A 21,233-nucleotide genomic window follows, 5' to 3' on the forward strand; every position below is an offset into this window, starting at 1 on the left:
TATCAATAATACCATTCCAAAAATATTCTGACTATTTTGACCCCAGTGGTATTCCAAGATAACTAGCTGGAAGAGACCCCACACCACATCCCAAGATGCGAGCTATCTTTCTTTGTTTCTCAATTGGGGTGTTTACAAAGAAGACTAAGCTTTTTTGCTATCCTAAATCACTCATGTAGGTATTAAGAAAACATTTTAACACCTTAGCCTCTTGAACCGTGGCTTCCCCACCTAGAATTGTGCCATCCACACATTGCTGATGGGTGAATGTAATCTATCTAGATGATGGTTTAAGACCATGCAGGCTCCAATCCTATCTTTTCCTCAAGATTAACCTCCCAATGCACTCAACCATAATACTGAATAGAACATGGGATAAGAGATCACCCTATATAAGCCCTTTCAAGGGGAAAAAGAAATTTGAGGGAACTCCGTTGATTAAAACGGCCAGAGAGGGATTAGAGACAAGCTGAAAAATTAGTTTACAAACCTAGATAATCCATCAAATCTAGTTAAGATATTTTCAATAGGTACTAATCCCTATTGGATTTTTTATATGAAAGAACTATCGACTCTAATAATTTGTGAGTAAGGAAATTTGAAGATAGAGCAACAATAAAAGAATATTGTTCATATTTTAATAGTAGACCATGAAGCTTAATAAGAGCTAACATCAAGGAAATAAAATATAATAATGAAGAAGTTTGAACTAAGAGATTAATATGATGTGATAATTATGATTTTACATATTTATACATCTTTGGCATTGCATCCAGAAATTACACTTAACTTAAGTATTTGTGTATTTGATCTACCTATATGTAATAATAAAAAACAATGCACTCAATCTGCCCACATTCCATTAAAGATAATGATACTATATAAAATAAATTTTTTTATATGAACTAATACTTATTAAGTGCAAGGGGGTTAATACTTAAAATATGTGTTTACATATATGAGTGTGTTTACATCTTTTCTAATGTGACCCCTCACAATCAACAAAGACATTGAAATTTTGTTTAAGTTTACTCAAGCTCTTATAATATTTATGTTTTTAATTTTAATGATATTCATACTTATAATACTTATATGATCAGTTTAAAATCATGGTTTACAAGCTCAGAAAAATCACATCTAGCTATGCAATATGATGATTCACACTTTGAGATAAATATAGTTAACTGTAGTATTACAAAACCATCAAATCTAGTTCTAAGAGTTGTCAATAGACATGACTCCCTATTAAATTTTCTTGTGAAATAACTATGAACTCTAATGATTTGTTTTCTTATTAAATCTTATAGTAGTAAGTATTTATCCTTATAGTCTAATTTCTACTATTATTTTTACAATGCACGTAACAGTGGTCACCTACCATAAAGATCGATTGAGGTGGGGGGGTTGATGAATCTCTAAAAGGCTATTATTGTGAGAACCTTTTATCTTGTTTTTAGACAATTATCTTGCAAGAAAATTTTTATGACTCTATGGTTTAAGCAAAAGAACATATATTTTTATGAATATACTATCTATATGTTAAGACATGAAGGTTGAAGTATAGATTGTTTAGATATGCTATATTTTCTCGAATCTATGGATTTCTATGGTTGAATGAAGGAATATTACATGCTAACAAATATTTCCTCATCTATGCTATGTTTGGGTTCCTTCCTATAGCTGTAGGATTTGCAAGAGTGATATTTTGAACATTATACCTTTTCTAACATTGATGATGAAATGAATATATGTATGTGGAAGTTATTGAATTTAATGTTTGTAGGTACTTGCCATGCATATTCAAGTTAACATTTCAATGCTAAGTTAAAGCCAACCAGATGATTGATGAATCATCACACAAGTAGATTATTGTGCAATTTCTATTATGGCAACACACAAAGCTTCCTCAACATGTTATATTCCTTGAGGAGTTAAAAAAAATTAATGATCTTTCTATTGTAAACTTTATGATCTGTAATTGATCCTTGTTGATGGAGTGATTGTAGGAGTAGGAAGTTGTTGTAGCTTTCCTTTAAATAATTTTTGATGTAACCTTGAAAGTAGATTTTTTCCTAATTTTGACCAAAAGCACTAGTACATTTGACCCCATTTTTAGAAAAAAAATTTCAGCCATCTATTAAAATGGGGTCAAATTGGTTAGAATAGGAAAGGAAAAATGTGTTGTTTTAAAATCCATGGCCATGTTAGTCAAAATTTCGACCAACATGGGCTTCATATTGTTTTGAAAATTTAAAAGGTCATGCCCTATTTCATTGTTATGCATACTCTACATTTTAATGCCGAACGTGGGCTTCATATTTGGCTTGTCAAATGCTTAATCTGAAGGCAATGGTTAGAAAGTTGGGCATGCCGGAGATCAGAGGATTGATTGCACAAATTAAGGATGACCTAAACAATATTGATAATGCCACTATGAGTATCTAACTAGGCCTTTTCTTTTAATATTTTTTCTTCGATCATAACCATGTTTGAATATCTTTGGCAACCTGAGCAGAACACATTTGGACAACAAGATGCCACTTCAAATAGAGAGACTTATTCAAAGTTTGGTTGCAACTTAATAAAAGAGCTATGGTAGAACAATGATCAAAAATATGTTTTGCAGATACCTTCCCATCTTACAATCTATGAAATGTAACATATACATATTTTTGAATTATTTTGTATATGCATTTTTAGTATCGAAATAGAAGTTTCAAATCATACTCATGATTCATCTTTAGATTTAATGAGAATGAGGACTTATCATGAAGTATTGATTCCAACCATGGATGTTTTAATTATGTCTTGATGTTTTTAATTGACCAAAACAGGGTTTTGTTTAGGTTTTTTTTTAGTGACTGAGCACTTGAATTGATCTTCTATGCAGGAAAGTCTTCAAACAAAGTGGGTATAGTTTTGGGTATTCTCGGGGGCTTCTTATTGATGTTATTGCTATGCCTATTTTCATTTAGAAGAAGATCCAAGTTTGCAGCATTAAGGAAAGGTACTTTTGAGGTGATTGTTTTTTGGTAAATCATTCTTTCAAATATCAACAAAAATTCTAGCTAGTAGATTATATAAGAGCTACTCACTCAAAAAAGAAATAAAGGGGAAAAAATTCCTTTCATTTTTTCTTGTAAAATAAAATCTTCTCTATATAAAAAGTGTAATATTTTTCCCATGCATTAATCAATAGAGAATCCTGATACAGAGGTGTACTCTACTATTGGGAAGGAGCATGGAATTTTGTTCAACTTGGAAAATATAAAGGTTGCAACTAGAAATTTTCATGATGATAACAAGATTGGAGAAGGGGGATTTAGCTCTATTTACAAGGTAACATAACTCTAACCAACCACATTAAATATGTTGTTAAATTGAACTAGGTTACTTATTCATTCTCCAATGAACAAAAATCTACAGACTATTTCATAGAGAATGAAAAGGTGGGAATATGTCCTGAAGTCACACAAAGTAGGCATTTTAATTTTGAATTTCAAGACTTTCATATATTATTAGAATACACTCTTGTACAATTTCTTGAAGTATAAATTCTCAAGTATTCACTGATATATGTTCTGTGGATACCTTTCCAATCAAAATAATTCAGAACATTGATAGTTATGAGAGCCCTCCTGCCAGTGTGTATGTGACACAAAGCCAAATTGGACATTTTTGTTTGAATAGACTACTGAAAACTATATCAACAACTTGCAATGATAGTCATATTTGGACATCAATGTAAAATACCAACACAATGTACAGAAACATACGTAAATTGATCCATTATTAACCATAAAGGCTTTGAGTCAGTGAAAAATATACCTTCTTTTTAGTAATCAAATGGTCAACTTCAACAAGTGATAAGTTGACAAGCTCTAAAATCTTTGGTAGCCAATTCATCTTTAGCTTTGTTGTTTTGACTAATCCTTCTAGATGGAGCATGTCATGAAGCTGTACAATAACACCCTTTGAGTCCTTCTCAACATTTTTTTTTATGGCATTGCCCCAATCCATCAGTGTTACCTCTTCACCTTCTGAGACAAGAGCAACATCAACACTCTCCAAGAAAATGTGTATTGTTTAAGTAGTTTCTTTCTTGCTAGCACCTTCATACTTTTTATGCCTAGCCAAAATTTTGACAAAAGGTTCTTTAGGCCCATTTGTTAAGCATAGAAGAACATAATTTTCAAAAAGAGCTATGTGTCTAGGATAGATAGGGTCAATGATTTTTTTATTCATTGTCCAAAGTTTGTCCCACTCCATTAGATTTAGATTTTTGAATGCTCCTTGAAAAAAAAGTGCCAAAGAAAACTTAGATTTATAATTTTAATCAGTATAGTTTATAAGAATCTATATGGAAAACTATAGAAAATTAAGTGAAAAAAAATGTGTTCCAAAGAAAAAGTCCAACATTTAAACTTACTTGTGATGGAATAAATTTCTTTAAGGCCTCTATTGTCAATCCCCTCTGCAATGTTCCTTGCACTATTGGGAAGTGAGGATCATCCCAACCCTCCACTTTTCTATTATCTACAAACCACTATAGTTTTTGCTTGCTCAGGAGAGTATAAAAAAAATTCAAATGGCTAAAATCCCACACATGTACTTTCTGCAAACCCATGTCTTCTAAGACCCTATAATATTGTTCATTATGATCATGGTACTCACTTGACCAGAGAGTATGTGTCACACCTTCAATGCTATCCACATATGGGCATGCAAAATCATATGTTGGATATATCTTGTATTTAGATCCAACATGGTGATGGGGAATAGGATTGCATCTATAATAAACAGGATCCCACAATGTTTTGTTAAAATCTTTCATATCCAACTTACCTCTTAGACAACATTGCATCCCCCTCTCAGTAGCAACAATCATTTCTTTCCACAGACACATATTTTGCTTCATAGAGTTATTCCTATTAATGGACTCAATTCTGTCCATTCTCTCTTTCTGCATCTACTCTTGACGTGTGTCATCCACATATGCCTTCCCCCTAGATATCAATTTCTCAACCATTTCTACTAACTACAAAAAATAATCTGAAGTGTATGTAGGTCCTTCTCCTTTAATGCCTAGCGTATCAAGGTCATTCAATAAGTTCTCTACAAACTTGTTGCTTTCTTTAGCAAGGTTTGTCTCATCAAAGCATATAATCAAGTGCCCTTTATACCTCTAAGCAAAGTATTGGTTTAAAAAACTAGCTTTTACATATCCAATATGAAGATATCCACTTGGCTCATGAGGAAATCGAGTACAAACTTTCCCAATTTTTGCATCCAACAAATCAATGTCAAAAGAACCTTCCTCCTTTGCTTTCTCATTGCTTTCACTTTTGATACCATTAGGCTCACTTTCTTTCAGACTTACTGGCTTTGTCTTACCAATTCCTCTTCTACCAACATATTTATTAGGTACTTGGCTGAGTACTGGATACTTTGACAATATTGAGTTAAACCATCAAGCTAAACTTTGATATTTCTTTGATTTGTAGATACTTTCCCATATTTGCCCCCTCCTATTTGATGAATTCTTCTGTATATGTGTGCAAAGGGATAAGGAAGTTGAGCCTTTCTTATCTTTTATTTATTGATTCAGCTTAATAAATATTTAATATTGGTATTTTGTAATAATCAACACATGCACCAATAAGGTACAATGATGACATCAATAGTTAGATATTTTGTGTGGTATATATTGCTCAAGTTAGATATGTTGTGTGCTATGTATCCTTCAACAATGGAGTGAAGTTTGGAGTTTTGATTAGTGCTTTTGTTTCATTCAATTATTTTGATTATAGATGATGCAAAAGTAAATTAAATATGTACGGGTACAAGTTGAAATTTACGCTGATAAATTTACATGTAATGTCCTCACAATAAATATTGCTTACACAAAGTGTGCAATACACTTGTTGTTGTGATTTGAATTTATCACTCTATATTGTATAGTATGTCTTCAAACATCTGTAACTCGTAAGGTTGAAAATCTATTTTGTGCCAAGGAAAATACAAAAGCTAAATTTGAATATTTATGGATGCAAGTTGCAATTTACGCTAGCAATGTCCTTTCAATATATATTGCTTACACAATATTTATAGTAAACTTTTTGCTTCAATTGAATTTGTCACTCTATCTTGTATGGTAGAGTCTTCAAAAACCGTGTGAAATGAGTAGGAAAATTATTTCATGCTTAGATTATTTGTAATCACCAAATGTTTTGGTTCCCCATGCAACACTCTTACATAGTATGGAACCACCACAAAAACTTCAATTTTTCCAAGTCTGGGTTCTGAAGATTTTGCAATACTCCTATTATCTTTAGAAAAATGAATAGGCTGCTACTAGGCCATTCTTGATCTGTCAATTAAATACAGTATCTTCAGGAAAAATGAGTAGACCGCTACAGGGGCCATTCTTAATCGATCAACTAATTACAATATCTTTAGGAAAAATGAGTAGGCCGCTATAGGGGCCATTCTTAATCGGTCCACTTCAGCAATGGTCCTGGGTAAGCATTGCCTCTTAATGGAGAGTGAATTACATATGGAAAAAGTTAATATGGACAAAGTTGATGTTCCTAGTTTATATCTGTTTTGTGATTTTTTGTTTTTGAGCTGGAATAAAATTCTGGTTGTAGATCAAGAATAATATACCTCACAAATGATATTGCTGAAACATATCATAATCTAGCTAGAAAGGTTTGTTACATTTTCTTGATTGAGAAGCAAAGAGACCATGCATTTCTGGATCTAATATTTTGAAAATGATTTTTTTCGTTTTACTTGTTTTCTTGATTATGTGCATGTGCAATGCTTCACGTGCATCAACTATTTAAAAGCTACATGTTTTAGTCTTTTGGAGAAAAAAACCTTAAGTATAGTTCTGAGAATTGGAGTTTACAATTTTAGTACATATACTTTAAAATTTTTTAATGAAATTGAAAATGCTCATCTTATTGCCCCTTTCTTAAGGATTTTTTTTAAAAAAATGAAGCTGTCATCTTGTACTTTTATGATATACTTGAGCTCATAAATATTTAATGTTTATGGAAGCCAATCATTTTGATTAGTAGCTACCTATTTCAATGCCTTCACATATTGTTGTTACATATCATAGCATTTTCTAGGGAGCTTTGCAAAATGTACATCATACAGCTAGGGAAGCTACATTCCTATTGTAGATATAGTGAAAATTATACTTCCAACATGGCATCGCTCACATAAATGTTTTCCTTATTGAACTCATATTTTCATGCAAAGTCTCTTCTTCTATCTTAGGATTGCTAGTTTAAACTTTAGTTCTTCTCTGATATTGACTTTGAACGATATATTGTGGTGCTTTGCTGGAACTGGCCAACACTCTAATTTTCAGGTGTCACATTCACTTCTTATTGATGGTATATTTCCTAATAGGGAAGGCTATGTTTCTTAGCTAATTTATCTTCAGTGTTCTCTTTTGTTAGCTTACCTTTATTAAAGTATAACTATATTGTATAATGATCAATTAATGTGTAGACTTAGAGTTCTTAGGTTACCACTATTAGAATATAATTATATTCTTTAATGATCAATTAATGTGCAACTTAGAGTTTAATAAAGTCTTTTGGAGTTTAGATTAGTCTGAAATAAGTCTTTATGTTCTATTTGCTTTTTAACTTAGTGTAAGTCTATATAAGAAAGTTTTTGTTTCTTAGTTTATCAATTGAATATCTTGGTAATTTTTTTGTTTTTTGTTTTCTTAATCTGGTATGAAAGCTTAAGTTGAGCTTTAAGATCTGAGAAAGTGAATCATTGTAGGGATTACAGTTGATTGTGATGTGTTGTTGAATTGCATGTGAAGATTAGTGAAGATTCAAGATCCAAAAGAGTTTGTATGCAATTTTACAAACTTGTTAAGGGTAGAAAAATTGTGAGATTTTTAAAAATGTTGTGGCAGGGTATACTTTAAGAAACCCCTCCTTTAGAAAAGGTGTAAAAAATTGGCGAAAGGTGTAAAACACCTGAGAAAAAAAAATAAAATTTGCAGCGAAAAAATTAGTTTACAAAGAAAAATAATAATCTCCATTGGCGAATCATTCATAGTCTCTCAAACAATGTGTAAAATTTGGGCGAACTGTGTTATTTTAAAACCACAAAAAATTTATACATTGGCGAACAAAAAATAATAATCACAGTAAAATTTTAATTTTTTGGGCAAATCATTTCATTGTATTCAAGGTTAAAAGAAACATATGCGAAGTCGATGACATTGGAGGTTTGCAAAGGGTTTCATTAGTTTTAACTTTTATGTTATGAAGTCGCAAAAATGAGATTGCATCATCAGAGGTTTTATTCAGGTAGTTAGTCTGTTGGTTGCAAGACCATGAAATGTTAATTCAAGCAGTTTTCCCATGTTCGCAGTGGTTAAAGGGAAAGGACTTTCGGTAGTTGCAAAAAGGGAGATTGCATCATTAGAGGTTTTATGCAGGCAGTTAGTCTGTTGGTTGCAAGACCACAAAATGTTAATTTAGGTAGTTTTTGCATGTTTACAGCGGTGAAAGGGGAAAGATATGTCATCCTACGAAGTCGCGAAAGGTTAAGATGAAGCAGTGTTTGCCACTTTGCACCGGTTAGAAGGAAATGTATTTTCACAACTGTGACAACGTGATGTGAAACGTTTAAGTTCTGAAGCTGCGACAGAAGGGGAATCTCATTAGAAGAGGATATAAGGCTTATCACAGGGTCGCAAGGATAAAGTGAATATTTGATTTAATGGTTGCGATAGCCCGAGAAAAGAAAAAGAAGGGTTTCGTAGTTTTGCAAAAAGATTTCAAGGTTAAGTTGAACCAATTGTGACAGAGCATAGAAAAAAGGGTTTCACAACTCATAAGATTGTACAATGATAATGTATTTTTAAAGCTTGAAACTTTGAAAGTACAAAAGAACAGGTTTTAAAATCTATTATCTGATTTCGGACAGCTACTGAGTTGATATTCTAAGGCAAATGAAATAAAGGCAGTAGTTACTACTGGTAGTGATCGATAATAGATATCCATGCACGTGCAAGCTTTTAAACTTTAAAGCCATTAAAATTTAACAATTTAATGTCGTGGCCCATCATGAAGTTATAGAAAACTAGAACTCTCAGGTATCTACAACTAACAGAGCAAAAAGATTCAAGAATTTGCAGTAAGATCAGAATGGTAGAATCAAAATAATTAGTAAAGAAGGGCACTGGAGAGGGCAGCAAGGTTTCATTGTCTACCAAATTTGTAGAAGAATGGTTGAAGATTCTCCCTAAATCTTCCAATGCTCAAAGTGCTAATGCCCATGCGTTTAGAGATGCTTACAACTTCTGTAGAGATGCTCAAGTACCGTACACCAATGGAACTAAATTGTTCTAGTACTTTTACAAGAATAGGTTGCAGAAGGTTCCTATCTCAAATCCATGGACGAGGAACCTAGGAAAGTTGATAATGTTGGAGGCATACATAGATGTTGACCTTATCAAGGCACTAGTAAATGCATATAATCCAACCACTTGGTCCTTTCATAGAAAGGATATGAGCGTTCTTTGTACGTTAAGTAAGGATTCTTTTGTTGAAGCATTTGATTTGAAGGGTCCCATGTCAGTTCCTATTAACCTAAAAAAATTGGAAGCAACATTTGAGAAACAAAGAGATTTCTATACAACACATTCAATGTTGCGACATATCCCGAGGGAAAATCAAAACAAGATGAAAGGAGAATTCTTGAAAATGGTTACTGATTTTATTCCCTTGTCATATTTGTGTGCATACTTTCAAAATTTTTTTTTGGATTGAACAAACTATTGGGAGTAGATGGATCCATGGATGCCTCCCCAACATTGTATGTGATAGCTCTAGACATTCAAGACCCACATACTAATGTGGGGTATGATTTTGGAACATTCATTGCTGATAGTATTCATTAGCAGATGGTGATAGCTCAGCAAGGTGATCTTGGAAATTTCAAATTTCTACATTACTCGGTGCTTATGCATCTCATCCTCTTCTACAATGTGGGCCATGTGGATTCCAGTTTCATTGAAGGTTTGGACAATTTTGGAGAGGCATTGCCTGTTCAAAGATGGACAAGATTATGGCAGAGGTTCTACTCTTTTTCTAATTCCCTCTCTTTTTACAATGATTTCGTTGCAACTATTCATAGGATGTTAGGTTCAAAATTGGAAAGATTACCTAGGTTAATTAGGAAGATTGTTAGACCAACTTTGTGTTTTGATGATGAGGGACCAATTGATCATGATTGGGGCAGTGCCTTTTTGTTAGCAAATTGTATAATGATTAGAATTTTTGGTTGTTCTCAACCCCCTCATTTCTTGCCAAGATATGTACTAGAGAGGGTGGGTGTAGTGGAAATTTTTTGGTAGTTGTTATCTATGAATAGAGAATATCTAGGGCCAACCATTAAAAAGGGGTCTTTTGTGCGTAGAAATTTCAAAGTAGGGGATTTTGAAATTGGTAAAGAGGCCATTGAGGAAGTTGATGCCTTCCTAAGAGAGTTAAATTTCCCCACTGCCCCCACTAGGGTGTATGACCCATATAACATTGTTACAAGTGCTCTTAAACAAATGACAGGTTATAATGTCATCATTGGAAGGAAAATTTGGGAAGAGGATGTCATTAGGGATGTATTGTATGAAGATGTCTATGCTGATAGGATGTGGAAGTGGAGAGAAATCCTCTCAGTAGAGGAAGAAATGAAGAAAGTAGATCCTAATTTCCAAGGCTTCTATTCTGATTTACCCTATTTTAAACAAATTGATAAGTGTATTGAGGAGTTTGATAAGATTATGGCTCAAGTTCCTCAAAATGCTAGAGATAGGGTAAAACCTTCTTCTCTAGAGGTAGATGTTGTATTGGAAATTAGTGACGAAGAAGATCAGCCTAGCCCTTCAGACTGGGATAAAGGGGACAAGAAGAAACAAAAATTGATTGAGGTTCCAGAAAAGGCTAGAGAGAAAGCCTTAGAAGTGCTTCCAAAAGGAACTAGGTATTTTGATGATGCCAGAAAAAAGTTCTTAATTGATCAAGCTACTGAAGAGGAGAGGAGACCCAATAGTTTAGAATTGCAGTCCATGATGTTGGATGACAGAATTATACAGGCTCAAGAATTCATGAAGGATGATGATTTTATCAAGAGTGAAGAATTCAAATTTTTTTTTGTATAAAATCAAACAAAATGAACTTTCTTTGCATGTAAAACCTGGAGACACAAATGAAAAAGTGACTGAAATGGTGCAGAATCTCCAAGCCTATGATCCTAACAGTGAAAGCCTCACTGTAGAGGAGGCTAGGGAATTGGTACAAAGGAGTGGTATGATAGTTTTCCCAAGATGGGATATTAGTTCATCATTCCTACTTGATCAAATGAGGAGACAAGAAAAATCAATCTCTTATGAGGAGATTAATCCATTTGGTGAATTGCAGGGGGCAGGATTTAATATAGATACTAAGACAATGGTTGTTTGGAGTGTAGCTCCAAAATCATAGAAGCCTACCCTGATGGAAATTAAAGAGACACCAGCAGGTAATGCAATTTTCTAGAATGCACATTCAACTTCTTCAAATCAAATTTACAACTTGCAAAACACTGTTGCTATGCTAGGAAAGAATAAGATTGATATTCTTCAAGAACAACTAGTGTAGACATATGAAAAGTACCTTAATGCTAGGAAGAAGTATGAAGAGGAAATGAGAAAAATATATGTTCTGCAACACACTTTGGAGGAATCAAAAAAGGAGAATGAAGATTTGAAAAGAGAAGAAAGGTCACTAAGAGTAAGGAAGGTACAAGACCAGAATATTCAAACTGACTAGATAGCAGAAGAACCACATCCAGTAACACATATGGATGTGGATGAGTTTGAGATTAGAAATGATGCAAAGATCAGGACAATGAAACAATTTTTGGTTCATAGAATCACTGCTTTAAAGAGAGCCTCTATAAATGTACATAGTATGTACATTACTTTACAGAGTAATGAATACCAATGCTCTGAGGCTTTATCACTATTATCTCCATTGTTTGCCCAGTGGGGGCCATACATTCAATTCTTTGATAGGTTAGTTCCTTTACTCACAAAAAAAAAGGAACTACCTAAGGAGATCATTGTTCCTATAAGGAAAATGATACATCAAGTTAAAGAATTGAATTCATTCTTCATTGGTAAGATCGAAGCAATAAGGGGAAAATTGAAAAGCATAGCATTGGGTACCCCAGATTTTATTCCAACAATTTTGAACAATGAAGGGTATGTCAAATCTTGGCAAGAGTGGTCTGAATATTTTGATCTAATATTAGACTATCCAAGATTTATAGCATTTTCAAGAGGTGAATCAAGTGATCAAGTTTTATTTGATATGATTGATATGACATACAAAATTGAAGCAGATATGAAAAAAATTACTAGAGAGGGTAAAGCCATCACAGATGCAAAATGGACTAAAAACATCAATGAATTAGAGGCAGTTAAAAATATGGCATGGCCGATTGTGGATATAGATATTTCCATCTGGGAGGTTATAGCAGATATCAAAGCAATCCTTTCAGTAGAAGATGATTAGCACAAAAGATGGTGGCCCTGGGGAATCAATTAGAGGACAAGTGTTGTAGAAGAATATCAAAGAGAAGTTATTCATCATAACAGATTACCTTACCTTTGCAGTACATTTGCTGTGGGTAATGCTACAGTTAGAACTGGAAGATAGGCTTAATGATCACTTGCCACTTGTCACATTTTATAATTGTTTCCCCTTTTTTTGTTAAAATATGTCACAAAAGGTTTCAACATTATAGCAGATATCAAAGCAATCCCTTTAGTAGAAGATGATTAGCACAAAAGATGGTGGCCCTGGGGAATCAATTGGAGGACAAGTGTTGTAGAATATCAAAGAAAAGCTGTTCATCATAACAGATTACCTTACCTTTGCGGTACATCCACTGTGGGTAATGCTACAGTTAGAACTGGAAGACAAGCTTAATGATCACTTGCCACTTGTCACATTTTGTAATTGTTTCCCCTTTTTTTGTTAAAATATGTCACAAAAGGTTTCAAAAAAATGTAATGATTATCTTAATTGTTGTTATCTTTTGTCTTTTGTAATGAATCATTATGTAACCTTTGTAAGCCTGAAGCTTGTTGCAACTCAAGTGATATAAATATGAGTTCCCAAGGCTTAGAAATGGTCTGATCTATTAGATTTTTATTTCAGATTAAGACTTAAGTATAATTTTCTTTAAGAGTAGATATTGTTCCAACTCTATGTATTTCAATTTTCCATTATGTTTTGTAGTCAGTAATTCTCTGTGATGTTATGGGCTTTGCACACATCTCTATTATCTCTTTTTTTATTATCAAACAACTAAATCAAGAGAAAGATACAAAAATAACATTGTGTCAACAATATGAATAGAGTAACAAGTAACAAAAATCTTGAACTCAAATCAAAAGAAAGGTAAAAAAAATAACATTATGTCAACAATAGAGTAACAAAAATCTTGAACTCAATTTTTGTAAATTGTAATTGCACTATGACTGAATAATGAAAATGGAAGAACTGAAGTAGACCTATAAATTCCTTAGAACTGAATGCTACATTACTAAATCACAATTCACTTCATTGACTTAATCTCAAATGTGAAACTGAAGTCTGACTTGTACTAATAGGTTCATCTTCATTCTGAATCGGGTATTCAAAATCTATAAAATCTTCATCTTCATTTTGACTTTGAGACCTAAATTCATCATTTATGTTGGAGTCAGCAGTAGAAGTAGAACCACCATCTTTTAAAGTGTTGCAAAGGCCTCATCTTTCACATGTGGAATTCAAAATGGCCAATGACCTATCATAAGGAAAATCTCTAACATTGTATTGAGTAATATACAACCTCAAACAAGTTTCCAAATTTTTGTCTAGTTTGTTTCTGACATTTGATTTCAAAAACCCCAATGCACTGAAAACTCTCTCATCTTCCATCAAACCTAATATCATTGTTTGACATAAATCAACAAGTTTGAAATATTCTGATATTGAAGTACGTAATACTTCACTTTGACTTATCCTTTTCCAGAGCCTTGTTATTGCACCAGGATCGAATGGATTCTCAAAGTTTTCCATCTGGTTTTTCATACACAATGCAAAAAGTTTACATTGATTTTTAAGATTATTTGAATCTAAGATTCCTTGTATTAGTTGTCCATTGCAATCTGTATGCTTTGAAAATTGTGTTACCAATTCGTCAAGTTTATTATGAAACAACTTTGCATCAGTTGGATTATGTCCAAAGTGTAACTTCCAAAATTGAGGATACACACAACTCATGGATTCAAGAATTTCTTCTCGAGGGAATCTTTCATGAATCTCACTTGAAAGTTGATAGGAAATAGACTTCACATTTTCACTAACAGATTTAACAATCTTGTCAAAATCATCCTTTCTAACTGGTAGTACTCTGCCTCTCTTGGTTGTTTTATATTGATGCATTGGTATTTGAAATCCTTTCATAAACAAACATAGCTCATTTTTCCCATTGAATTGTAAAAAATTCTCAGCATGATTCAAATCTGTAATTATCTCCCACCTTGAAAAAATTGGGCTATGACCTGAGAGATCTGAATACAAAGAATCCAGAGCCATGCATATCATTTTACGTAAATTAGAATACTCATGAATATACATAGTTCTATCTTGGGCTTTCTTAACAAGTTTGTTTGTTAAATCTAGCATGGGGAGAAGACTGGCTAAAGTTAATAGGTTCTCTATATCACTTAACTTATTTAACAAATTAGGAGCTCTGTCCACTGTAAGGCATTGCTCATATAGAACTCCAATCAAGGATTGATATTCTGCTAGAACTCATTCTGCTGGTCCATGCAAAGATATCCATCTAGTCTCAACATCCTTGAGAATCTTATTTCCTACTGTTACTCCCTCAAAAAAAATCTTAAATTCTGCAAAGCATTTAGGACTTCTGCAAAAGTACGAGTGGAGCTCACGGAATAGATCTTCAACTTTTGACACTGTAGGAAAAGTACTTACAATCTTATGTGCTAAATTCATTCAGTGGGCCATGCAGTGTATACCAAGCATATAAGGTGCAATACTAGTTTTTAATCTTGCACAAAGACCAATCCTTTGCCCTTGCATTACTGCAACTCCATCAGCTCCGACACACACTAACTTCTTTGCAATTGTCAAGTCATCCATACCAGCAATTTCATTCAAAGCTTTCTTAACTTCTAAATATAAATTTTTTGCAGTTGAATTGGCCCTCATTTTATGAACACAAAGTAGATTAGCTTGATAGACATGATCTTTTACAGTATATACATGCATACAGACCCAAGTAGTGTTATCTACCACAGTGACTTCATCTAAGGATAATGAAATGAACTTGGATTCTTTTACTCTCTCCTATACATTTTTATTTTCCACCTCAATAAGACAGCTTGCCATTTCCCATCTAGTGTATATTGACCAATGTGACATAGGATAGTGAGGAACTCTCAAAAAAGATAATAAATTACCATATTCTAAAAAGTCTCTCATAGGATGCCCTCTAGCTAGAATATGAAAAATAACACTCATCTGAATGGTCTTTGCCAAGTTTGCATTATTGGCTGCATGTTGAAGCCCATCCTTGATTGGATTGCCACTACTACCACTACCAGTTATCACTATTTTCTTGAAATGCTCTTCATATTCTATGGCATACTTAACATGAAGGCATTCTTCCTTTGATTTCCATCTCATTGCCGCTACTTCCTTTCCATCTATGATTTGTTTTTCATAAACCTTACCAATATGTTTTTCTATAGTGTTGAGCTTTAACTGCAACTTTTTCTCTCTTTTAGTTTTCCAGGTACAAATCGTACACTTGCATTCTATTGGTGGTTGATCATTGTTTGTGACTGGTTCAATAAACCAATACTTTGCTACCCAATCAACATAGAAAGTCCTTTTCATTTGCCACTCCCGCCCCATTTTTACATTCCTTTTTCTTTTCTTCCTACCAACATCAATATTATCTTCTGTTACAACATCTTTTGTTGTTTGAACATTGTTATCCTCATTTGATGCATTTTGATTTAGTTGAATAACAACCTGCTCTTCTAGTGGTGGTGAGGTATTGTGATTTCCTTCTGCACTTGTACTTGCCAAAGTTGGTGGACCAGAAACATTGTCAATTCCAAAGAAAGCCTTTATGGTAGTTTCTCTAAGTTTTCAGCATTTTGATGTAAGATTAATCCCTTCACTGCCCTTGGGGGTCTTACCCTTGTCACTTCCCTAAGACTGAGAAATATTAGTTACAGACTCACCCTCCACTAACATCTCAATCCACTGATAATCTATTTAAACTTTACTTCCTTGAGAATAAGCAGTATTACTTTCAGTATCCGTTTAAAACCAAAAAATATTTATACATTGGCGAACAAAAAATAATAATCATAGTAAAATTTTAATTTTTTGGGCGAATCATTTCATTGTATTCAAGGTTAAAAAAAACATACCATGGAAGGGCTAGGGAATTGGTACAAAGGAGTGGTATGATAGTTTTATCAGTTTGAAGTTGGCAACTTGGCAGTTGCAAAACTGTGAGAAAGGCTTTAACAAGTCTATCGCAATGTCACTGTCAAAGTGAAAGTTAATAGTTTGTGTGTTGCGAAACCGTGAGGAGGAAAAAGATCACATCATCACCAGTTGAAAAGATAAAGGAGATTGTGTTGCGAAATCATGAGGAGGGTAGAGATCACATCATTGCCAGTTTAAATGATGGTGAACTTTTATGTCACGAAGTCATGAAAAAGGGAGATCACACCATCAGATGTTCGCACTTCACAGTGGTTAAAGGGAAAGACTTCTAGTAGCTGTGAGACCATGATGGAAGGGATTTTGCATGTTCACAGTGGTTTAAAGGAAAGACTTCCAACAGACGTGAGACCACGATGGCAAGGATTTTGCATGTTTGCAGTAGTTAAAGGGAAAAGACTTCTAGCAGTTGCGAGACCGCGATGGCAAGGATTTTGCATGTTCGTAGCAGTTAAAGAGAAAAGAATTCGAGGGAATCTTTCATGAATCTCACTTGAAAGTTGGTAGGAAATAGACTTCACATTTTCACAAATCCATGCATGCAAGCTTTAAAAACCATTAACATCACCATCAACTTTCAACATTGCGTCCACTTTTTGAAAAATTTCTAATGAAAATGAGATAAGAAAGGAAATTGTAGATAAGCTTCTGATTAAATTTAACTACATAAGCTCAAGGAGAGTATTTTATAGCACAGCTGCACATACTAGTATACCACCACTTGTGGAAGCTATCTCTGGAGTTTGAGTCATGCCCGCGATGTGTCCTGTGCTGCCAAAAATTTGATGGAGTACCAACAGTATTTGGTGAATGTCTCATTGCTTGGGAAAATTTGGATTTATACATATTACAAATCAATACAATTACCAATTTACCATGTTGAACGAGCTGACTCCTCCATGACAAAATGAAAGAATGTTGGCAAAATGAGCCGACTCTTTGACTTCCCATAATGTGAAATGAGTTGACTCCTCCACGGTAAAATGAAACTAGGATGGCGAATTCTCCCATACTGCATGAAACAAAAACTTGAAACTTGGCGAACATTCCATGATAAATGTTACCTAGTTGGCTGCGTGAAAGGTGATACCGCCAAGGAAAAACTCAAATGTAACATTTGCCTTGGCGATTACAATCCTAGGCAACCAGGTAAACCCAACAAAGCTTGGCGACCAAGAAACCATGGAAGGGCTCAGAAATCACCAAAAATAACATTGGCAAAATGTCAAATTCCCCAAAATACAAAAATTTGCCACTATATTATACCCTACGTTGTGGTGCTAGTATTTGTGAATTTGTGTGGGAATTTTTGTAGTAATTGCAAATTTTTAAATAGCTAAAAGTTGTACCTAGGTTTTCATTAATTTTTCCCATGATATTTGAAAAAAAATTAGGGGTGTTCCTTTAGTGGCTAGGGTTGGTGATACAATTTTGATGATTGTTAGTTTGCTGACCAAAATTTGACCAATTTTGTTTAGGAATGCCTCTTTTTTTAATTTTGCAACAAATCCCATATTTGCAAATTTAGGGTTTTACACAATTATTTAGGGTTTAAAGTGTGTATAAATTTCCTACATAAGGTGGTCCTACATATTTGAATTCCTACATAAGAATAATTCTTCACTTTAATGCATTTAAAACTAAATGAACTCATATGATATCTATCTTTATCAAAGTAGTGGAACAAGTTAATGTGATTGTATCTTAATGTCATGCTTTCAATTATTTTTGTAATTCTTCTGTTGCTGTGGCTATTTTTTAAGTCTAGGTTGTGTTAAGCCATTAGCTGATAGAGGAAAGTTGGTATTCTACAATACAAATGATGTCTTCATTTCCACCCAACAATTGGTATTATTTGAAGTTGGACTATCCTGATATATGTTTCTAAAAGAAGTATCGATATTTTGTCATCCTTTATTGGTTTAAATATTTTTGGGTTGCAATGAAATCAGTTATTTAATTTTTTTTGCTCATATATTTGTTCATGTATGCTTAGCATGCCAATAAACAATGTGCTCTAGTAGCATTCAATTGATGGATCAAGGGTTTGTGTGATTTTCCTAAAACTAAGGTACATAGTTTTGGTGATCATGTGGTTCTTTTGTAGGATTTAGTTAACTTGCAAGACAACTCACATAGTGTGAAGTAAGTTCCTCAATGTATTTTTATATGTGAGGATTTCTCTTTTGTTGTTCTCAGAATTTAGAATATCTGAAGGACTTTTGTAAGACTGAAGTGCAACAATGCTTGTGATTTGATTAGAAATAACGGAGTTACAAAATTTAGTAGGGAAGCATAAGTGAATATTGTCTTGTTCCATGCTGCCCATCCATGATTGTGGTTTATTTATTATTTTGAAGTTCTTTCTCATCATTTCAGGGAATTTTCAATAATGAACCTGGTAGGAGGATAGAGAAGATTAATCCAGAAGCCAATTGATTATTTGTGGTGTGAGAGGACTTCATTATTTTTATGATTTTATTTTCATTGAGGGGATCACTTTGAATTGATGGTTGTACTTGTAAATGACTACTATATAAGTTTGGCTTTGATCCTTTCATCTACTAGATGGTTATTTGTTTTCTAGATTTATAAGTTAGATTTTGTATATAGGTCTTACTGTCCTTTAAAATAAAATGAGCTATTTTCCTTTTGACATGATTTTCTCTCTTATTACTATTAGTGGTAATGTTTTGCAGGAATATCACCAAGTATGAGGAACCTATACGGTAGTTGGTCACAACAGATCTTGATGAACTAGCTAAATGTAATAATGTAAATAATAATGTGTTGCAAGAAACATCAAATGAAAAATCAACTGAACTTGAAAAATTGTTAGCTTTGGAGGGAGAGAAAAGCCCATAAAATAATGTAGTTGAATGTTACAATGAAGAGAAATTGAAAAAAAATGTGAAGGAAGTTAATCATGATGGTGGCTTTGAACCTTCATCGCATACTGCTCTTCAAATAAGCTTCACCCTTCCCACTTCATGCTATGCAACAATGGCTATTCATGAACTACTGAAAACATCAACCTTGATATGTATTAGTAAAGTTATCATCCATTGATATGTTATTACTTTATTTTGGGAGATTTGTGTGCATAATGTTGATTTGGATGTCATTGGTTTCTAGAATTGACTAGTTGTCATGCTTTTTTTGCATTAATATGGGACTTTTGGTGGTAGGCGGCTTTTCAAAAGACCTTGAATGACTGAGTGGTTGATTGATATTTCAAACTAATACCATTTTCTATGGATATCAAGAGAAGAGCATTTGCAAACTATTCTGCTAGTGCACATGTCTACAAAACATTATTTAGATAAATTGGAACATTTGTTAACATGATTCATATAAGTGAAGCATGGACCTGGATTGTTAGTTGCCACTCATGATTAGCATCTATGAAGAGAAAATAGTTAGGGGCAATTCTTTTTGGGGATTGCCTCTCATCTTTGAGCTGGTTATTTACTCTAGTTTTACTTGTGCTTGTCAACATTAAAATGGTGTTGCAAGGAAAATATGTTCCAAACTCTAGCTTTTGGGCATGTCATTTACTTGACAATCTACAATACAATTTGGGCATTATATCATGACTCCCTTTGAGCAATTACCTCTTGCACAAGGATTCTCAGTACTATATATTGAGTAGATTATCAATTTAATTGAAATTTGATGCTCGCTACTTGCTTATATGTAGCCTAGGTTTGTGTTGAATTCAGATGCAACATTTTGTTTGATTACATTAATTTCCACATGTACATTTTTTGGCTGATCAAACTTATTTTACAATAACCAGAGTATTTTATTGAGCATGCACAACATAACCATTAAAGAGCCTTAAGAAAGTTTTTGCTAGGAAAAATTGTCATGAGCTTGGAGTTTGGATCTTGAGATTTGAACATTCTTTCTTAAAACTATAGGCCTGTGGACCATGGTAAGTTTGATTTCTAGATCTTCAAAGATTTTAATTTAGCCCTTGCTATACATTTAATGAAAAACATTTTTCCAACACCACTCAATGTAGGAGATTACAGTAGAATTAGAGCTGGTTGCTAGCCTGTCGGGTTGTGGACTCCTTTGCCATTATGAATCCAAAGTGATTGTGAAGAAAAAATGATCATAGATTCTTAAAAATTGGATTTAGAAATTTGTAACAGGTTCAACTTATATAGTTATGGGAAATATGTTTTGTTCAAAACTTCACATACATAGGCAGTTTGATCTAAAAGGCTCATCTCAAGGTCGATCAATAGGCATAGTTGAAATTGATGAAACTACAACTATCAAGGATCTAGATCTAGAGTTTATGTTTCAGCTTGAGCCAAAATGGCACCAAGCACTTCTAAAACAAGTTTCTTAAGCCCTTGCTATAATTCTCTTGGGATGAAATGCTTTTATATTTATTTGGCTATAGATTGCAATCATGAAAATAAATTAGTGTCAATTCAATGTACAAATTCCCACATTTCCTCATGCCAACCTATTACTAGCTTGTGAAACATATTGTATTTTAACTTAAAAATTGTTTTCCATGGATCAAAAACATATTCTCAAATTATGATACAAATCTTTCAAGACTAAAAATGTCAAGTAAGAGTTGGCTTG

At 33.4% G+C, this 21,233-nt stretch overlaps 1 pseudogene; it reads right to left on the reverse strand.

The window, feature by feature from the left end:
* Positions 1-3,792: 3,792 nt before the first annotated feature.
* On the reverse strand, positions 3,793-6,426 carry LOC149534264 (glutamate--tRNA ligase, cytoplasmic pseudogene; annotated as a pseudogene).
* Positions 6,427-21,233: the final 14,807 nt, after the last annotated feature.

Source organism: Cupressus sempervirens, chromosome 10 (assembly GCF_028749045.1).
Source record: "Cupressus sempervirens isolate cs-2001-9-10 chromosome 10, ASM2874904v1, whole genome shotgun sequence".
NCBI lineage: Eukaryota > Viridiplantae > Streptophyta > Pinopsida > Cupressales > Cupressaceae > Cupressus > Cupressus sempervirens.